The sequence below is a fragment of the Columba livia genome, chromosome 4, assembly GCF_036013475.1.
Source record: "Columba livia isolate bColLiv1 breed racing homer chromosome 4, bColLiv1.pat.W.v2, whole genome shotgun sequence".
Classification (NCBI taxonomy): Eukaryota; Metazoa; Chordata; class Aves; order Columbiformes; family Columbidae; genus Columba; species Columba livia.
Window position 1 is genome coordinate 62895955 of NC_088605.1, and position 19726 is coordinate 62915680.

At 36.6% G+C, this 19726-nt stretch overlaps 1 long non-coding RNA gene across 1 annotated transcript in view; it reads right to left on the reverse strand.

Annotated features, from left to right (window-relative positions):
- The window catches only part of LOC110357101 (uncharacterized), a 131643-nt gene that overhangs the window by 73502 nt on the left and 38415 nt on the right, over window positions 1-19726 (reverse strand). The gene's annotated exons all lie outside the window — the stretch shown is intronic.

Sequence of the window (19726 nt, forward strand, 5' to 3'; positions counted from 1 at the left end):
TTTTAAATAGGGATGTCAACTTCTGCCTGAGAAGCTGAGGGGGTAATTACATCATTTATATGCAAAATGGGTAATTTTCTCCCTGTTCTTCACCATTCTCTTCTTTCCATTTATTCCCCCGTATCTCCACTCTTCAGAGTTGAGCTATTTTATTTTGGTCCATCTGGAATATCTCTGCCACTCTTCCACTCAGTCTCAGCCAAAAAAGTACGAGTTACCTTCACTATAAATCTTCACAGCTCTTTTTCTCTGTGTACTCCTGCCTATTTAATATCCTTAGGGATTTTAAGGTCCACCACAGACACACAGAAGTGGCTTATGATCTCTTGCACATCAGTAACATTTTACTAAGTATTATTAAAGAAAGGAAGATTACAGAGAAACTGGATCTGAAGATGAAAGTTTTTTAAAGAACAGTTTGTGGAAAGGGAAGAATAGGTCTAATAAATTTCAAAATGCCCTTAACAAACAAGGCAAAAATCAACAAATGGGTGAAGACCGCACAGTGACTAAAATCACAATTGAATGGAAAAGCAAAGAGTAGAGAGACTTAAGCTATAATCAAGCGCTCATCTCAAAGATGCAGTCTAATGCTAACCACTTCTTCTGACATTTTTCTGGTACTAGGTCATTCTGAAGCTCTTAATTTCCTTTTACTTTCCTGAGTTGACTCATGCAGAGGAGATAAACTTTGAGACTTCTCACTCAAACTAAGAGAGAGAGAATCACGTAGATTTAAAAGGCACATATGATAATGTACCCTTAAAATGAAAAACATGCAGCAAAGGGAAATCATTGACTTTCTCAGATATGAGAACAATTCTTTCAATTTGGGGGGCAATTATTTCCTAGTAAGAAACCAAAGGCTCACTGGCATCTTGGACAAAATATCTAGGCTACTGATTCACTACCAATATCTGAATGAAAACTGACTTTATCACAGTATCACCCAATCCAAAATGACAGTGCTTTCATACTCCTAATCTTACAGAGAATCTTCATATGACAAGAAAAAAGGCCTCATTCGTTGAGAAATGCACACAACTTCTGGGGAAGGGAAAGGGGAAGGAAAAGGGAAAAGGAAAGGGAAAAGGAAAAAAAGAGCTTCAGTGAACTATTTATTTGCAAGAGTTTCCAAAGGTCAGCATAATACAATATGGACAAAACCAGTGATAATTTATTCAAAGGCTTTTTTTCATAGAAGCAAGGGATGCAGCTATAACAGAAAACTATTTAGCTATTAGTCTTGAAGCAAATGTCTATTCAAACCTTCATGTTGTCTGGATTCTGGGGCATAAAGCAAAGTAGCGGCAGAAACAAAGAAAAATGACAAAAGTAGACTGTATACAGTGAAATTCAGAACTTAATATGTATATATGTCAGCTATGCTGATTCCTCACCTTCAGAAGAATTTCTTGTTGTCTTTTGCCATGGGAACGAAATGTCAGGAAACCAGCATCTCAGAATATGTAAAGAAAAAAATTACAGCACTATTTCAGTGAATCAAAAGTGCTAATTTCCTTTAAAGGAAGATAAAAATAAGATTTTAGCTAAACAAATAATACAGGATACTGAGAAGAAAAGTACTCTTGGGTGGAAAACATAGCCTATATGCTTGGTTTCATAATTCTACCTTTAATGAACAAGCAGAGGGTCAGAACAGAGATTGAAACATTGGAGAACATCTTTTCATGCCTAAGAAATGTCTTAGCAGAGTTTCTCACCTATCCTGCTGTGTGTGCCTCCTAGAGAGAATAGCCCAGATGCCAAGGCAGAAGCTGGACAACCTCCCACCTCTAGAAGTCACAAGAAGAGAAGAACAACCAGCACTGGTCTTTTCAGAAAGGGGAAAGAAGAAACCTATACATGTATCTTCTCACTTATATGCTCATCTCAGGCATCTGAGACAGAAGATAACAAATGCTTTAGTTGAATAATTCTTTTGTACCAGAGAGGCCCTAATTACATTACTGTACATTCAGAAACATTTGAAGTAATTTTAACTCAGACTACAGCCTGGGTTATTTCCGATATCCAAGTTGTTTCACTACGTGCATTTTAGCAGCATATCACAGAGCTTTTTCAAGTGCTGGATTTAGACCCAGATATAAGCTCTATTTGTGAGTGAATTTTAATTTGACATTTCTTATGGAAAAATTTACATTATGCAATTTTTCAGTTCTCTTGAAGAAATAATTATCATAAGCAAGAGGTGAAGGAGATGTAATCAGTTCACTATTGAGCAGACAATACAATTACTCAACAGATTTTGGCAAAAAAGCAGAAAGTAAGATCTACATATAGTAGAAAAGCTTGAATGGAAGTTTTAACAAGTCCAGGAAAAAGCCAGACCGCAGGTCTAAACCTCTTTTAAAATAGAAAATTTTCTTAAATAGCAAGACCGCACAGAAAAGAAGTTAATAGAGTAGAATATAGTAGTTATCTGAAATCACCATAAATATGCCTACCTCAGGCAAGGAAAGCATCTTTCTTTCAAAGGTGAAATGAAGAAATAAGAATCTAATCCAGAAACTCAACCCAAACCCCAAGTGTTCTTGTGCTGAGATATCCCAGCAATTAAAGATTTTCACTATTCATTATCCATTAAATCATTACTGATTGCCCACATAGGCCCTGCATCCCTATTTACTGAATTTACAACTGCAGTAATGGGGTAGATGTCCCCAAAAGACTCAGTCTTCTTGCAAGCTAATAAAAAGCTATTATCTTTGTTACCTGCTGACCACAAAGAGGAAATACAAATCACCCTTGAAATGCCCCACTGGGAAGCTCCCAGGGCTGGTGGCTTGTCACACCTGATGGGGCCACAGCTGTGACCACTGCTTCAGACATGGAAAACAGATGCAACAATCCTGTGTCAAGTTTTTCCATTCCTGGATGATTTCTGAACACTTCCACTACCTATGCTGTGACCATCTTGAGGGCAAATGAAGAAGATTCCTTCCTTGAGACCTCTCTCAGCTTGATGTTCTGAATATTTATAACATGATGACTATTAATAACAATTTCATTAAACTGCTCTCCACCGAAACTGCAGTGAGATGTTGTTGTTGTTGTTGTTGTTTTGTGGGATTCAAGTTTATGTAAACCCTGCTCATACAGAGACATAACTGAGATTTATACACTTTGTAGTGCCTGGACTAAGGTGCCAGAGTGTTTTGTTGACTTACTGTGGTTTTACAGAAAATATGGTATCACCATCTGCCAGTCTCTCGGGGATTTTCTAATACTGGTGTCTCTGAGCTGATCTGGATAGCTGGTGTCAGGCCCTCCTAAAGTGGGGATACCTCAAATGGCAGCATAGGACCCAGCAGCTTTCCTCTGTTTCTATTGTTGCTAGGGAGCCTTCCCACAGAAACATGCTGGAGCACAGCACACGATGGACTGTCCTGGCAGGAAAACATCAACCTACTTGTTTTTCCTTACCAGCAAGAGCAACTAGCAGGCAGGCATTTCTAAAACTTAACAGGTTCAGTTGCACAATATGTGCAGTGGAGAAACATTCCTCTGTTGTCCTGTGTCTTTGCTTTGAGGCCTGGATTGGTGCTGGTTATCATCAGGGGCTCGTCTGTTGCTCTGTCTTCAGAAACCAAGCTGTTTCGTTACACCCATTACCATGGTTATCCAGGGCTGTGGGAACCAGCTGGAGTATTAATTGCACAATTATTTGTGCAAGTCCGACACTGCAAAGACAATCAGTCATCATGCAAATGAAGGCTGTAATTCAGCAGAGCACTTAACTACGTACGTAGGTGCAGAAAATTCTGGCATATTTTTGCAGGCAGTATTCTGAAAATCTGGTCCATGATATGAGCTGGGAAGCTTACAGTTTGTGCCTGTTGAAACATTTCAGTGCAACCTCATCGCTACATGTGCTATACATGCCACAGAAAAATAAAAAATATGTGAGAAATAATCAAATACATGGGTGAATCAGAATATTCTCCTACCTTATTTCTATTTCTACATTCAAAATATTTTGTTCAGTTTAAAAGCCATAAAAATGTGTCATTAGGAAAAAATGTACAAAAAGAATGGAAAAAGTGAAGCGATACCAGCGTCATTTCAACCTGCAAGTATAATTTCTTTTTCTTAGCTTAATATCCTGAACTGATCAGCCAAACACAACTGTCTTTTTCAAAAATAAAGGTTTTTAGGTTTAATAAAGGACGTTAACCCAAATTAACTCACGTTTTCCTTTTCCCTACTCAGAAAAAACTAACATAGAACAAATCCAAGAATATGACTCCTTTACCTGGTTCATGTCATTTATCTCTAACTTGTTTCCTAGACTTTAGAATCTTAGATTATATGTCTAATATTTCTATCCACCCCTACCCTGAGTAGTAAAAAACTCTTCTTCTTCTCAGCTCAGATTTTAATTATCCAGTCTCCAAGGTTAATTTCAATGTGGAGCTGTAAATAGATTAATACACTGTGTTCAAATAAAGAAAACATTACAGAAAAATCACCATATGGACCCTATTTAGACAGATGATCTAATTATCATAAAGCCCTGATGCAGGAAAGGTTTTAGAGCAGGATGCTTCCTTCTGGACTTTGCCCTGCCATCCTGTACTGAAGTAGAGGTGAAATTGTTCTCTGAAATCCTGTGACCGATATGTTCTCACTGTACATGATAAAATTTGTCATTTGTAATATGCAAGAGATATCCTTGAACTACAAAGGGACTTTAAGTCCCAGAGAAAGTAGCATTAAATAGTAAGACAAAGAGGACTGCTAATGAAGACTGAAGAGGTAACTCTGTGAAAGAAGCTGTTTTAAGAGACCAAGAAGGAAACCGAATACAATATTACAAGTGACAGCCAGATGTACATCAATATGCCATTTTTTTAACTAAGCATTTTAAAATCTGGGCCTAAATTGTGTTTGCACTTCTTTTCAGACTTTCTTGCCCCCTCTTTATATTCTCACAGAACTTACTTACATTTTGGCATTCTTTGGCAACACAAAATATATTATAGGTATCCACTTATTTTTAGTATAAGGCTAAATTGCACATATGTCTGAGAAACATGAGCATTCAAAATGTTTACAATTCAAAAGCTCTTTTTATCACAACAGTGTACTGAATGTTAAGAAAACCTCCTAGTCAAGCCAATCATACAACCTTAATGCACAGAAAATTAATGTGTAAGCATCCATAGTGCTTTTATCCTCACAATACCTGTTCACTAAACCCCACAACATCTGTGCACAAACAGCGTTACCATCACTAAAGTGTAGTATCACATAATGGCTAAGAGACCTCCAAGATTCAATTTGAATAATAATAATAAGGCGTTGACTCCCCATGATACCGGACATAGAAAATAACTTACTCAAGCACAGATCAGTAGCATAAAATGTGGAGCTTTCTGAAGGGTTGTTCTCAAACAGTAATGAGTGATTAAGCCTCTAGATACCCTACCCAAATTACTGGCTTTGGAGTTGAATTTATATCATCTAATGTCTGTTAGTGATTCCTGGACTACCAGAGCACTTCAAGTGGAATATATGAACCATGGGTGCAATAACATTAGGTAAAGATGAGAAATACGAATTCAATTCAGCATCTATTTTAAGTTACTTCCACTTGCCAATGACCAAAGTCTGTGGTTGATTCCATGTTCAAATACTCTACTAATCTCTTTCTTGTCTTTTGTCTCCAAATTCTTTGTTCTTGCAACCTTAAGCCTAATTACAGCCCTGTCCCCAAATATGCCGTTGTATAGAATATATCGAACTAAAAATGTGGAAGATTTTAAAAGCTATAAAACAGCTTTCAATAACAACCAACACATATTCTCTTAATCACTGTAAACTCTCCTTTTTAATAGTCAGTGTTACCACAACAGCTATACAAGGTATCCACCTTAACAATAATACACAGTTTCAGCCAGAAGCTGAACCTCGAGTTCGTGAGCACTCCTGAGTACGAGTGGAGATCTGTGGGTGGAACGATCTGTCCCCACGAGTCACATAAAGATTCTGTGGAGGCAATTACATGAATCATCATGAACAACATGCTCACCTCTCACTTGGAATTGTCAAGAAAAAGGTGTAAAATTAATATCCATTTTTGTTTATTTTAATTCTCTTCAATATCATCAACAATCTTAGAGAGTAACCTAGGACAGCATAGGCTGAAAACTATACATTTTAATAATGACTTCAATTGTTTACAAAGCAGAAGGCACTGCAATTGACTGTTTTATAGTAAGTTATAATATGTTACAGTATTTTACAGTACTATATGCATTTAGAAAACACTGAATGTGGAAGTAGAGTTGTTAATCTTTGGGGTTGGTTCAAGGCTCTCAGTGACGTGAATGCTGTCCACGTCACTGATTTCCATGAGAGTTCTACTAAATTCTACAGTACTGATTCATTACAGTACCTTAGCTCTTAAGTAGGACAGCACAGTTCAATGACTCCAGTCATTTGCTTGACATTAGGCACATGTACAAGTGTTTTTTGCTGGATTAATGCCTGTGATCAGAGTGGCTCTAACACGAGCTATATGCACCAAAAGAAAGTGAAAGAAAGCACATAAAATTAATGGCAGGAAGGGCACAGTTGTCTGCTTTATATGTGGAAACTATCTGCATGTCCGTGAAAGATATTAAGATTAGCATACTTGACAAAAAATACTTCAATTTCCATCACAGAGCACAACTAAGTAGCACAACACAATAAAGCTTTTATTACAGAATAAGAGATTTCCCAACACTGAGGAATTTTAGGCTATACAAGCTTTAACATGGGTGGTCTTAAGAAATAGCATGGATGGGTGCATAGAAGAAGAAATTTCTGTGTTCTCTGTGTTAACATATGTTTCCATTTCTTAAGAATTTACTTTGCTATGTTGTACTATATAAAATATTATATACTATATACTATATACTATATACTATACACTATACACTATATACTATATACTATATACTATATACTACATACTACATACTATATAAAATAAAGTATAACTTAGCAAAATAATATCTAATATACTATGTGAGAAAAATATAACATCTTCACAATTTTGTAACAATTCTGTTTCAAATACAGTTTGGTGTTGTTTTCTTTTGTTTTAAATGTAAATAATACTGGTACAGTAAAAGCAGCTATTATTGGTAGATGAAAATATTTACAAGATACATTCTTAAACATGTTCTGTATGTTATACGCTTTAGCTTTAATTTACATCCATAATAGCTTCCTAGTTGGGCTACTCATCTGTTTTTAAAGTACCACACAGAGGTGCTTTGAGATGTTCAGATTTTATATAATAACTAAAAAGGGAATAAAACATTGGCAAGAGATGCACAAAATTGTTTTCATCTTTTGTTTCCATATTTGCCAGCTTGCTGTGCCCTTTGCAGAGATCATTGTACCAAAATGCTATTTCACGTGTTAAGATGATTCACAGTAGGGAAGCACTTTCTTATATTATTTTCATCAAAAGGAGCTTATATTTCTTTTGCCCATCTGAATATTACCATTGGGCTGCTAATTTACACTTCTGTAAAAGGGTCAGAAGTATTCAATTTTTTTATGACTTGATTTTAGCTTGAAAGAAAATTTTTAATAACAGATGTAATTTGCCACTGTAATTTTGTCATTCAGTGTCTTTGAATTATATATGTTTTATAAAACAAAGCCCTGGAATAATTAATATTTCAAGGTGTTAAGTCTTCCAGAATTAAGAATAGTCTTTATTACTGCCATCAAAACTGAGGGTCTCGTATCTTGGTAATAGCAGCTTGGTATACTTGGGATTCAATACATATTTCAAATAGAAATTGAAGCAATAATGCTTTCTGCATTGACATTCAAAAGTATACAGACCTGCTTACAATAAGGTATCCTTCATGACTGTTTATCCCCCCAAAATAAACTGAAATTCTTAAAGAGGTGGTTAGTAGAAGCAAGAAATAAGACAAAGAAAGAGACTGTAAAATATTACTGCCAAGTACTTCAAGTGAGTTGAATCAGTTTGTTGAATTCGGATACTGTCTCAGGAAGCAACCTATTTGATCAGGGGCTCTTATAAAGTAATGATCAAACAATCTCAGTTGATGAATTGATTGATGATGACAGTTGGTCACCTGCAGTCCAGCTCAAGCAAACAGAGGAGCTTAGTAAATATTTGCTGTGTGTTAAGGGAATTGTATCACATCAAGTGCCGTATGTGTTGACAGGGAGGACAATGAGAATACGACATCACTTTTTCTGTTGTATTGACATCAGGTCAGGTCTTATACCCTTGTAAATTGTCCTAGTTACACTGGCCATAATGAAGATATGGGCAATTTGCAACTACTGTAAATTAGTTAGATCTCAAGAATGTTTATAATACAAATGAGGATAATATAATAACCAGGAATTGACAGCACTTCTGTTCTACTCAGGTAATTAATTACAGATACGTTTCATGACAAGTCTTCTGCCCTTTTCAATGCTCTTTCACATGTGAAGCACTTAATGATATAGTGAAATATAACTTATATTCCATCTAATGTTCATTTATATTGCTAAGTGACATGGAATATTCACTGTTTAGGGATCACTGAAGTTTTAAAATGTTTGGGAGGGTTCTGCCATGAGTTTTCCTCTCTCTCTTCTGAAAACAGGACTGAAGGAGAATGAGGATTAAAAAAAAAAAAAAAAAAAAATCCTTGCTCAAAAACACATGATTAATTCCCAAACAGATGTCTTACTATTTGAGACATATTTATAGGAAAACAGACAAACAATTGAAAGAGCCTTCGGAGCTACACAAAAGGTATTTCTGTCACCAAAAACAAAGACTGCTTAAAGTAAAGGCAGCAGGAGTTTGGCACCATTTGGTAGTGTAAAGGTTGTGGCAGCTCATGCCCTGTCAGTTCCTTATCTGCATGGACTATGTTCAAACCAATGGGCCATGGGCTATTTCTATGTATGGATAAGCGTCTTTTCTTCTCCCACGTCTGGGTACTTCAAGGTTGAAATCCACACACAGAAGAGAGAATGGAAGAGAACTGCAAAATGCTTTTGGAGTACCCTGAGGTGGATGACCAGGCACAGGAAGCACACAGTGGCAAGATTTGCTCCCTGCACTGGTTGTTTCCCATTGTGTGGTGACACGAATCATGGTCACTTTGAGAAGAAAGCTGCAGATCCCTGAGCTAACTTGGTCTCTCTGGCAATAGCTTCATTTCTCGATATCCTGCTGTACAGGTGGTTATTTGGCAGTATCTCTGGCCAGGGGTCAAAGTGAGGAAGATTTATTTCCCCCCATTTCTAAATGCTTTTATATCTGGATCAGCTGAAGTGTTTTTTTTTATTTCCTCCTGTAAATGATTCAATATAGAAGGTAAGGGCTGCCAAAGCTTCCAAGCTTGAATCCCTGATAGTTTTAAAACTGATTTATCTCACCATTCATTTATTTATTTATTTATAGAAGAGACAGTCAGGGTGAGAGATGCAGGTGGGACACAAGAGGTTTGCCTAATATGATTGTTATCCTTCTGTTTCTGGTCCTCCCTTAGTTCATTTAAATGATGTCTTCAGCTTCATCCCAGTCACTCATTTCTCAGAGTCTCTGCTTTCCTTCCCTGATTTACTTGTCAATATCTCTATGTCTTTCTTGCTTTAGCCTTGACCAACTCCCTTTGTTATTCTTCCCTCACCACCTACTGACTGCGACACACCGATTAACCTTCTGACCCTAATTCTATTGTTTGGCCCATGGAGAAACAATGGCACATATTGACTGTTGGATATGAGTAATTTCTTTAATCTTGCATTCAGGTCTGTACTTCTGTTGTGTTGATGACTTTGCAGTCCTCTGTTAAGACATTATATGCAATTAAAAAGGGGACAGCATTATTTGGATTCTCTGGGTGGTGAGTGCAGGTGCCTTGGTTTCTTTTATTAGACTAAACTGTTCAGTTCTGAAGTGGGACAAACTAACCAAGAAAAAATGTTACCTGACTGGCTTGCCACTGATGATAACAGCCCGAGAGGAAATTGTACTGGTGAGAATGATGGTAATCAGAAAAAGAAATACTTTCTGGAAGGAGTGCTAGACTGTAGATGTAGCTTATACTGATGTATTAAGGGAGAGGCAAAGGCAAATTTCATCTCATTTCTAAACTTGCACAAAGATAATAAAGCCACTTTGCACACCATGCTCTCAGTGTATCAAACCTGTCCCTCTGTGTACCTTCTGAGGCTCAGGGAACAGAAACTGGGAAAGTGACAATCAGAGTTTCTTCTGGGGCAGTGTAAATGCTGAAGAAAATGGAGACACGTGCCTCATACCCAAAGCTGTTCATATCTTGTCCTTGATTTCTGGCCAATGGCAGTTCACCGAGATTAGCACATGTAGCACCAGAAATCCTTATGAATGTGTCACCACTCCATAATGTATAAAAAGCAGCATCACAAAAGCTTTTGTTTGGAAATGACAAGCCCAATGCAGAAAGTACTGTAAAAAGAGACTCCTCAGAACTATGGAGCTTATTATTCTATTCAGTACAATATCTATGTAAGTAAGAGGTTTAGCGACTGTTTTGGAAGAAGTCAGGATTTTCTATGCTAGATGGCATGCATTAAACAAATTTATTTGCATTTGGGCATTGAGATAAATGGCAGAATATCAGGTAAAAGATTTACAGGAATTTATACCCAACAGTATAAATGACCCTGAGATTGTCTTATAGAACCAAAGACAACTGGAGCCAGAAAGACATTAGTCTATCTAATGGAGGTAAAGCATTATATTCAAAATGCTATATCTGACATGTACATTTGAAATGACTGTGCAAAACCCTCATCTCAGATTGCTGAAAGCATTGAAAATAAATAATGCTGGATAAAAGTTAATATTAAACTTAATCTTATCTGACGTATACTAAACCCTTTTTTACCATTAATCTTGTTTGACACCTCACAACTCTTCCAATCCTGTACTCACTAACTTTTCCAAATTCCACCTTTCTCAACAGGCAGCACTGCTGTAATCAAAGATCTGCTTCAAATCTCTAGCAGTCCCATTCATTTCCTCTATTGCATATTACACCTGTTTCTTTACAGTGCTAATTTTGCAGAGGATAATCTTGTTATCTTGTAGACAATCTTATTTTCTGGATACGCTCTCTTCAGTACAATCTGAACAATGACCCTGTTAAGGATCACCTCACACCCACCTTTGGTCCATTTTGTTAAGTGAATCATATAAAGTCTACAGCTCCCTTCTGGAGAGCTATAATGGCTTCACCAGCCAGGAGCTGAAATGTTTCATTAAACCACTCTCAAACCTTTGAACCCCATCTTACAATAAGCCATTGTTATAAATACTAATTCAGTAATATATTTTGAGGGAAGGAGTTGGAAATAGGTACGAGTAAAACAGGAATTACTACAAAAGCAAAAGATGAATGGTCAATTTACCTGCAGCAGGAGGCAATGCTCGATGTTCCATTAAGAGACATTAAACTTCTTAGCTAATTATAAGAAGCAGACAAAGGAGGAAATTTCTTAGTGAGCTCAATGGGACATTGATTAAGCCAAAATCCTAAGAAGTCCATCCTCAGTGCGGGTGAAGTATTTAATTTTAAGGAAAAAGAGTGACTCTGTTTTATTCAGCTAGACTCCACAAAAACTTCAATAGATTAGAGTGAAGGAATTCACTTTGTTAGAACTTCAAATTGGTATATCACTTATTTCAACCTTGCATATCTCTTTATTATACATATTTTAAAAAAGCAAAAGCACTTTTTTGTCACAAACTATGACTTTGAACTCCTCTACACATGCAGAGAGACATCATGTTGCTTTGTTTATTCTTAAAAATTCTCATTTTTTAAATTTTTGGTTTTATATACAATCTCTACACTGTTTTTTACTCTGAAAGTACTAATTAGATAGTAGAAACAGAATGCCTCTTTCCTTTACACTCAGTCACTGCACAAACACTTAAAAATATGTCTAGCAGATAGCACTATAGTGGGCTCTGGATGTCCTGATTTTATAAGATTTTGTTTAACTGTGCTACATGAAATCAAGTACTATGCCCTTCAGAAACTGAGTAACTGAATGAAAGCTAAAGCAGGCACTATATCTTTCAGTTATAAAATATTTATGAAGTCATTTAATTTATATACCATTAATTATGTGCAAATTTCAGAAAATCTAAGAAATACTCACTTTGAATTCAAAACCTTAAATTCTCCTACTGTGAATGGTAAGAGAGGTGAAGGATAAGAGTTTCATCTGCTTTGGAGTGACTTTCTTTTTCACATCTTAAATTGCAGAAGGATAACAAAAACAAAAACCAACCACAAACACTACAGATATATACCTTTCCTAAAGTACAAGTGGAAAGCTTTTACAACAGAAAAACAAAGGAGTACAAGTTCATATTGCTAAATAAAATGTCAAAGAAGTGAACCCTGGAAGGAAAAAGGAGTTTATACTTTCAACGGTTTTTCACCAAATGGATTCCCACATGCAATATGAATATCAATAAAAGCATGCTGCCAGCAGAAGCAATGTCTATTTAAGGATAAGTTGTACATTAAATTATAATTATTTCTTGTCTTCTAGACTTCTCATAAATTAAGGGTATGAATGAGTTTGTGACTCAAATGTTTGAGTACAAAAAAGGAACAGAGACATCAACTTCCTCTCTTAAATAAATGCGGATAGAGCATTAGGCTCTACAAAAAGTTAGACTGTCAGTAAAATAGTACAAGAAACTAACCATTGCACAAAAGCAGACTAAAGTGAGTGGGTACTTGATCTCTTCTTATGCCTCAATCAAACCTGTTGGAAAATGGGAAATGCTAGTCTCAATAGTAAAATGCAAATTCTATTACAGCCACCTAAAATCAGAAATTAAAGGCTTAGTCTCTGTATCAGGCACAAGAAATAGGCTGCATGTTTTAATCATAATAATACAAAGCAAACAATGCAAAAATAAAAGGACTGGGGAGCACTGCATAATCTATACTTTTATTTTGACTGCCAGTTTCTGTGAAGACTGAAATTAAATGACTTCTTTCAAATTAACAACTCTAGTGGGAATGTTCTGCTCAGTAAACTGTTCTGATATGTCACATGCTTTCATATTTTTTCTATTTTACAAGCTCCAGTTCCTTGCTGTCTTAAATGTTGCAAGAAGTTTTTTAATGTGAGATTTATTTTTTTTTTTCAGCTTAAACACATTTGGATAAGGCAGTCAGGAGCCTCATGAAGACCCAAACTGGACAGATTGAAGACATATAACTTCCTTTTCTCCAACTAAGTGAACACACGAAGTGTGAACAAATAATTTTCATGCAAACTACTAATTAGACAGAGATACTGATTTTTTTGAGGGGCACTTCCGAAACAAAATTACTTTGATGATTTTTCCTCTGTCTATATTAGACGAAAACAGCATATATTTCTCCAAGAGATGCATATCAATTTTACATTTCTCCCCTTGTAGTCCTGAAGAAATTCTTTTAAATGCCCAATACCTAGGACTTCCTACATTAGAAAATGTAGAGTGGAGACAGCTGTTAACAGACTTGTAGACTGAAACAAGTTGTGAGTATGACTGGCAGATGGATGACTAAATAACTTATTGTGGATGTTGCATTGGTACAGAAAACAAGAACACTTAAAGAACTCGGTGCTAGTTGTGATGGTGAGCATAATTACTGGAGTCCATTGAGAGATGAAACTAAAGGACACCATAAATGAAGAAATCCATTAGTTTTGAACACTAAGCCACTGTTAATTTAACAAATTGACTTGAATGTTTGAGGAAAAACAACAACTCCCCCCCCCAAAACAAACAAACAAACACAAAAACCCAAACCCACAACATAACTCCCTTTAAGTAGAGGAAAACTCTGTTACCCCAATGTTTGCTCTTGTTAGAAACACAATTTGTTGCACCAGCTTAGTCTAAAATCTGTTCTTACTAAGGACTGACTGACCCATAAAGGTGCTTGAACCATGTTAGTTCCTCTCTTTTCCTACTAAATTATTCATTGTGGACCTCATATTCATTAGGAGATATAATTTTTATAGAAACCTTCCCTGTTGAGCATGTTACACTAATTACAGAAAGCAGTTCTCTCGTAGCCATGTGGTTTAGTATTTTCATGTTTTACAAATTCTAAGTACTTTCTACCACAAATGTTGCAATTACTTTATTTATTTTCTAATATTTTCAGCTTGAACACATTTGGATAAAAGTGTCAAGAATCTGATTTAAGCAGCCTATTAAATCTCATTAAAATCCTTGTTGTGCCCAGTTTATATGACAGTAATGTGCCTATGAATCATATTTGCAATGGTTCATCAAGTGTCTGATTACTTATGTCATATAAATTGGGGAATGACCTATTAGACAGCAGCGTAGGGGGTTGGTCCTGGTGGACAGCAGGATGACCATGAGCCAGCACTGTGCCCTTGTGTCCAGGAAGACCAATGGCATCCTGGGGTGTATTAGAAGGGGGGTGGTTAGTAGATCGAGAGAGGTTCTCCTTCCCCTCTGCTCTGCCCTGGTGAGACCACACCTGGAATATTGTGTCCAGTTCTGGGACCCTCAGTTCAAGAAGGACAGGGAACTGCTGGAGAGAGTCCAGTGTAGGGCAACAAAGATGATTAAGGGAGTAGAGCATCTCCCTTATGAGGAAAGGCTGAGGGAGGTGTGTCTCTTTAGCTTGGAGGAGACTCAGGGGTGACCTCACTAATGTTTACAAATATATAAAGAGTGAGTGTCACGAGGATGGAGCCAGGCTCTTCTCGGTGACAACCAATGATAGGACAAGGAGTAATGGGTTCAAACTGGAACACAGGAGGTTCCACTTAAATTTGAGAATAAACTTTTTCTCAGTGAGGGTAACAGAACACTGGAAGAGGCTTCCCAGGGAGGCTGTGGATTCTCCCACTCTGGAGACATTCAAAACCCACCTGGATGCCTTCCTGTGTAACCTCATCTAGGTGTTCCTGCTCCAACAGGAGGATTGGACTAGATATGGACAAGGTCCCTTCCAATCCCTGACATTCTGTGATTCTGTGATGTGTGCTGCTGTTAATTTATGCCTATTTCTTTTTAATCTACTACTATTTTGATTGGTGGATAGAAGACAAATTTTGAAACATGCCAGCTTGAACACAAACGTGTTCCAAATGATATCCATGTTTTCATGAACTATCCACAGAAACACCAAATATGGTGACAGGTATACTAAGGGGAGCTGGAAGCAATCGGGCTACACATAACACTGGGGTACTGTGGTTGATGATGGGAAATACCAGCCAAATTGATAGTCACCACAGGGTTGTATTTGAACTCTGCTGAAGACTGAAATACTCCAAGTATCAGATGTAGCACAGACACTAGAACATCACTTTTTGCCAGGGTACCTTTCCAATAGCTTGCCAGAGATGTGCTGTCTGAGGAAGGTAGTTAAGACTTCATGGCAACTGCAAAAAGGTTGCAATAGCAGTGACAGTTAGTCGTATATATACATGATACTTCGAGAAAATATGTATAAGCTATAAGGGTAAAGATAAACAAATAATAACTGTAAGCGCTGGGATACCTTTCTGGTCAATCTATGACCCCCAACAAGAGAAAAAATAACTTTACCTTTGAGCATGGCCAACAAACCAGGAGATCAAGAGCTACCCATGGTCAACAAAAGAGTTATGACATTAATAAATAAAGGAGAAAAATAATCAAGATTGTAATGCTGTCTGTTTCTCCAGTTACCTTACAAATGTCAAGTATGTAATTTTTTAAATGCTTTTGGCTGTTTTTTAAACATTCTGGCAAAACCAAAATATCACCAAGTAAATAGTAGCTCAGTATCAGAAGTAAAATAGCATTAACCATATAGAATTGTAATAGAATTGTAACAAATTTTAAATGAATTGCATAGAAGATGTTGGAAGACAGTATTTCTATTTTGTACTTAAGAAATAAAAGGTCTGTTAATGGGAAAATTCAGCACTGCAGCTTCCTTCTGAATGAAGAAGAGCAGTAGAGCAGCTTTTTTTTTAAATCTGTGACTCCAGAAACAGTAAGTTATCATTACACAAGCAATTCAATTAAAGCTATCTTTTGAGATTTAATAACTATTTTCTGTAATGATCATAACTGTGAGAGAGGAAGATACAAAGTGTTCAGTTTTATTGCAATATTTTACACTCTGTTTCACTCTGCTGCCCTACTAATTTATAAGCTATATGTTCAAGATTGAAAAAAGAAGCAAACTCAATTATAAACTGCGCAGCACAAGAGATATTCTGTTTTATATTTATTCTGGTCTAATTCCAAACATAGAAAATGAGTTTTATACTCTTAAACACACGATACTAATCATTTAGGGCCAGAAAATGCTGTTCCGTGTAAAGACGTAGAATAGATTTAGTCCTATATTTTAAGTATAGCTCTGTGTGGAAGCAGTTGCAAGATCAGCAAATCAAGAATGTAGGCTGAAAAGAGCCCACACATGGAAACCATCCTCTCCAGGTTCCTAATACAGAAGTACAGAGTCTTTATTATATCAAAAGATAGACTCTGGACTGGCAGAGTCCTATCTTAGTCTCCAGAAGGAAAGAGGTATAAATTCGCCTTAGCTGTGACTGTCTAAAGCTAGTGGCCAGTGCAAATATAATCTAGTCCAGAGCCAGCCATCTTCTGTCTTACTTTACCTGCATCTCCTTGTCCTCAGTACTCCTTTTCTCTACTGTTTCACACTTCAGCCTCCGCTTTCCTTCATTTCCTTGTCCAGTATCTTCCTCCATCAGCATTTCTAATCTCCCTGTCCAGATACCTGATGGTGCTGATTGATCACTTGTGGTAAATGGACATCCCAACCAGACCAATCCATGTATCCATCCATATGCAAGATTTGTCCTAGGCACTCCTGGAAGCAAATGAAGCTGTAATCATGAGACCAAAACATCCCACAGGCTGTCACCTTTGAGGTACTTTCATCTTACTTTTGACAAATACCAATATAGTAGCTACACAGAGACTGTGCTGCTCAGACACCTCAGGAACAACATCTCCCATCCCCCACTGCAGGGGAGGTAGGGAGGAAGGCTGCAAAATTCAGAATTCATTCAGACAGGGATAAAGCTCAAAAAGACTGAATTCAGTCAAATATTTCAAAGCCAATTCGTACATACTGCTCTGTGCATCTGTGAGCAGGAGCAGAATGTACAAAGTATGATGCACTCATCAACTCCCTTCTGAGAGAGGCAATATCAGGCAGTTCTGGGGGGGATTATCAACAAAAGCCTTTGAAGCGATCTCTGCTACAAGAAACTCACTTAGGTTGCTCACTTTCACTCCCAATATAAAAAAAAAAAAAAAAAAAATATAGATTAACATTAGCTGTATATACAAGAAATTATAACAATGGATTTTGAATGTCTGGCATACAATAAATAAAAATAAATCAGAGAGGAGACAAGAGAAAATAAATATGAAAAAATGACTGCTTACTATCTTTTCTACTAGAAATAAATGAGTGGTATGAAACAAATGAATATTGGATAGGGTCAAAACAAATAAAATGAACTATTTCATCAGGCTATATGTATTATACTGCAGAACTCAATTTAGTTTTAGAAGTTGTCAGAGATTAAAAAAACAATTAGACAAACCAACAGAACAGTTATCTAGGAAATAAATGTTTAGTACAATGGCATCCAGTCTGACTCCAGAAGCCTTGAAGATGAGAGAATATTTTACAAGCATCATTAGGTGCTTGCCTTGTCCTTATATTCTTCCCTAAGCCTCCTAAACAGCTAATAGTTACTGTGGGAGATAGAATGGCCTGAAAGGCCATTGTGCCATTCTCACGCTTTTAAATTAATGGAATTAACTCACTATGTTTTACACATTTGAGACTAACAAGCTTCTTATATAGCAAAACAAGTGCCCTGAGTAACCAATATCTCTTTGTTGCCTCCTTATATCACATTTTCTGCAGGGACATTTTGGAGCACAAAAAGATCCTATGCACAAATCACCCAGCTTGGCATCTGAGAAAAGTAAGTGTATATTACAAAACCAGGGCTGGCTTGGCGTCTTTATGAGACTGATGATCTACTTTTCACATCAGAGCTATGATGGTGCACATTTTGCAAAGTTATATTTGAGACTCCTTGTGCGTACTCCCAACAGATAAATGATGTGCAAAGATACAAAAATAATAATCCTACAGTCCCATAGAGGGTAATGGTATCGAAGAAGCTCATAGAAGGTATGGATATAGTCTTCTATGACTAGGAAAATAATTTAATCTCTTATCACTAGGAAATAAATTTAATCCAAACCATATGATTTCTATACCATTCCAAGAATAAACAACAAACCAAAGAGCAGCAAGAAAATCTAAGGTTTTCAAATCTTGCTGAGTTGTCTTTTCCCCTAGAAAATTCTTCAAACAGGTTGGTAAATAGCAAACAGCCTTTTTGAAGGACTTCAAAAGCCTTCCTCTCAAATGGGAGGAACTGGCAATCTCTCAAAAGTAGGATTGTTACTATTGTACTAACTTTCTTCACTTCTAAGGGAGAAAAATCCAGCCTGCATACTGTCTAGAAATCAAAAGGGCACTGAAAACCACAGGGAGCGACTGCAGCTAAATGAAAAAAAAAAAAAAGGCATTGCCTTTTGCCTCCTCAAACCAAGGGCACAGAAATCTTGCTTCTGTGATTGAACAGTGAAGAGTGTTGATTTCTTTCAAAGTTTCCCAAGTCACTCAGCTGGTTTTGTAAGCACGCATACATTCTTCACAGGTTCATGTGCTACACTACAAAAGCAGACAAAAGAAAAAAAATGAACAGGAAAGCAAAGCAAACTAAAGCTCCAGTATTCAATCAAGGATGTATGCTATTTATCTTCATCAGGTTTGCCACATCCAGATTCTGACACTTCTACATAGGTACAGAACGAAACAGTGCTCCTAGAAATGGGAATGTAATATATGTGACCAGGTGCAAGGTTTTGGGTACCCACAACAATGATTGTGCCACCAAAAATATCAGTGACTCTAAAGGATCAGATCTTCAACATTTTTAGCGTCCTTTAATGATCCATCTAAATAATATATTTTGTCATTTAGTATTTCATTTACTTTTGTGATCAAGTTACCTAACGCATAGATCAAGTTGAACAGCCTGCTGATTCTTCATTGACTTATGTACATAGTTTTCCAGTCAAATTGTTATGCATATCATAGATCAATTTGCACATTTTAATAATCATAATATATAATTTACTACTTTATTTTGCATATTTTAGTAACAAAGATCTATTCTTGTTGATCCATTTCTTTTTTAGAGTTTCAACTGACTGCACCTTCGAGAATGAGTTACTGTATATACATTAACTGTTAACATTTTACGAAGCTTTGTTTAACAAAGTGCATATTTCAGAAGTGGGATGTCTCTTATGTGCTTCTTGAACTGCATACCTCAACAGCCTATGGAGATTTCCAGTTATCACAAAGCTCTCCGTACTCTACTAGCCAAACGCATACTTTGGATTAAATTATACATGGTTCTGGTGAAGATATGTGTTTTGTAAAACAAGACTGAGCTAAAAATTCTAAATGCTATCTCATGAATTAACAGGACCACAAAATACAGGATGTTTCAAAAACATGGACTCAATTTGAAAACACTATTGCTTTGAAAT